Below are 3,081 nucleotides of genomic sequence, written 5' to 3'. Positions count from 1 at the left end.
AAGGGCTCGGAACCCTCATCCTCATGAGGCTCCTCCTCATCTCGGACCGGGGACGGCGCCGGAGATGGATTCGGAGCCGGATTCGGAGTCGGAGACGGAGCCGGAGACGGCGCCCGTGACTCAGAAGGGGAAGCCTCACCTTCAGGTTCTGGATCCGAAACTTCAATGGTCACCACCTTCGAACGAACCTTCGGTGACCTCGACCTCGACCCCGACTCCTTACCAGAACGACGTCGGGACTCATGTCTCCTCTTTTTATGTTTCCTCTTCTTCGAAACATGGTCCGAAGCCGACTTCGAAGACGACCTTCCTCTAGATCTAGACCTGGACCTCGATCTCGACTTCGACCTCGCCCTTCGAGAACGAGACTTCGACGATTTTCCTTTTCCAGCTTTCATTTTAGCCACCAGGAGCTTCGCCTCTCTCTCTCTCAGGGCCTTCGGGTTCATCTTCTTACACGAAGAGCAGTCCTCCACATCATGGTCCGAGCTCAAGCACCAGATGCAGTCGCTGTGTGGGTCGGTAATGGACATCATTTTGCCGCATTCTCTGCAGGGCTTGAAGCCGGTCTTTTTTGAAGACATTGTCGAAGAGACAGGATACAGAGATGCAGAAAATGTTAATAATAAAGACAACAAAGTATCTGTTGGCTACAGAGATTCCCGATAACCGTTAGCGTCGACGACGCGGAAAAAAGGGAACTGATGTCATCACGCCGGCGTGGGCCTATTATAGGCGTCGGTGACGTCAGCGGAGTCGCGAGCGAGGTCGTGTCTCTATGACGTCAGGAGTCCACGTCGGCGCGAGGCTACGAAAAAAGAATTTCCGAATGTTGCTGACGCAAGGGGGTATTCACAAGGTGAGGAATCCACACGGCAGATGTATCTATCAGAAATATGTAACAGGTTTCATTGGATCAGATAATGAGTGTAAAATGACTTTGACAGTTACTAAAATGTTTATTGTGTAGTACCTTACAGTTTGCCACTCATTTCCATACACATACTAACCGTTTGACCTACATTTACTTTCTGAGAAAAATAGGCAATGTTCATGTTTTATTGACCAGGCAGTGCACGGAGTGGGAGACCACTTCAGTGCGGGCCACACTTTGCAGGAAAAGGCCCTACCTGCAGGTCCCAGGTGGGCGGTGGAAAGGGACAATTAAATGCTCACACTTTCAATTCCACTGCAGTGTGAGGGATGCAAGGCCACAGGAGTTAGAATCATAGAATAATGAACAAGACTAGCCTCAAAAGAATTGAAACAAAGATTCCAGCAATTTGCGCCAGCCCCGGCTGCCAGGGCGTGTTATACAAATTTCCAACATGATACGACTAATGCTGAATTACCATAAACATAAAAGTCTACCACAGTTGGCAGCTCATCATGCTCAGAAAGAAAAAAAAATAAATGTAGCAAGTTACTGTTTGTAGCATGCTTCATTAAATAAACCCTGGCCTACGACAAAAGGCCTATGCAGGGCTTCAAGTGTTATGAAAAAACTGGTGGGTCCCTCAAAGGGGTATGGCAAGAAGATTACGGATGTGGCTTAAAACATGTAAGCTAATAATATGTGCTTCTATATAGTGTGCCTCCACACTAGTAGTTTGGAGCTGCTGTCATTGCACCCAGATAGATAATACAGCAAGTTACAAGGCTGATACAACAAGCCCAGGTTGTCAGCTTTGTCAATGGTGTGTATTTCCATTGGCTATATCTGAGGGTGAACATTTCCATGCCGTTTTCAAATAATTTGTTTCCTTTTAAGTCTTTTCTCTCTCACTGGGGGCTGGTTATCAAAGGGAGGATTTGAAAAGGTTAGTTTAAATAGGCCATCTTCTGTTTTTCTTGAGTTTAACGCATGATATCCAAGTAAAGCCCTTGCCTTTCTCTCAAAACTTTTTTTCCTGCACAACTTATTTTTAACAGCCTTGGTGTTTCACAAAAGATATGCTTCAATACCTCGATTACACACTCAAAGCATTTCTTCCTGCAGAACAGTTGTCATGTAAAAATATATGGTTTACATGTAAACCTTTAGTGCCCTAGGGCCAAGTTTACACTATATTAACCGCCAGAAAAAAAAGAAAGAAAAAAGCATAACCTGATCTTTGTGTGGCCTGGCAAGTCATATGTCCTTTTGTGCAACAACATCATGTAAGCATAATCGTTGCCTTAGTTGCAGAAGTATACAAGCACATGAAGGGCAGAAACCTTCCCTAGTAGAGGACAATGACAGTTAATGTAATTTGTAGTGAACACTGTAATAATGTACTCTGTATTATATTGCTGTTCTGCAGAGTATGTTGCAATGGTAAAAGACCCATGCTTCCCTGTAGCAAGGAACTTTCCTTAAGCAGCGGGATCGGAGCAGACATTCCAGCAAAAAAGAGGAATCAGACAAAACTGAGGTTTCTGCCTGGAGGGAGCGGGCAAAAATGGAGACCCCGTTAAGGACCCGTCCCAGCACTTGCTTTTTAGAACTGCTGGTGCACCAGCAAGACCCAGCCCACTTAAAGTCCTCGGCCTATGTGATATCTATTTGTGCCTGGGTTGTTAAAAACATTAGCTGCAAGACGTGCGGCAATGCTATGAAACTACAAAAATGCAGTTACATGAGCTATAAATGAAAACATACATTATTATTATTACGGTGTTCAGGCTGTTAAACATGAACATGTGCGCAGAGTCAGAAGGAGGAGAGCAGAAAGAAAGTATACGAGTAAACTGAATGTTTCTGCTGGGTGAGAACGAAACCTGCAGAGAAGACTGCAGCCCTATGCAGCGTGTACCCCATGTTTTCACATCTTCCTTGGTCCCATCTATGATCTTACTGACAGGTCCTATAGGCAGGCTTGCTTCCAATGTGATCTGACTGAGCGCTCCTATTTGATTTTCACAACTTAGAAGCGCTGTTTTAGCCAACACAGCATTGGGCATTGTCAGAATTATGCTCTCACTACAGAAAAACAGCTTTTTACACGACAGGCATTGTGCTGTTGAAATTCCAATTTCTTTGCGATACCCCTTAGATCAATGAAGCAGCGGCCATAAAGGGGCACCTGCTGAACAACGGAA

The sequence above is a fragment of the Lissotriton helveticus genome, chromosome 12 (genome assembly GCF_964261635.1).
Source record: "Lissotriton helveticus chromosome 12, aLisHel1.1, whole genome shotgun sequence".
Lineage (NCBI taxonomy): Eukaryota > Metazoa > Chordata > Amphibia > Caudata > Salamandridae > Lissotriton > Lissotriton helveticus.
Note: the sequence above shows the minus strand (reverse complement) of the source record.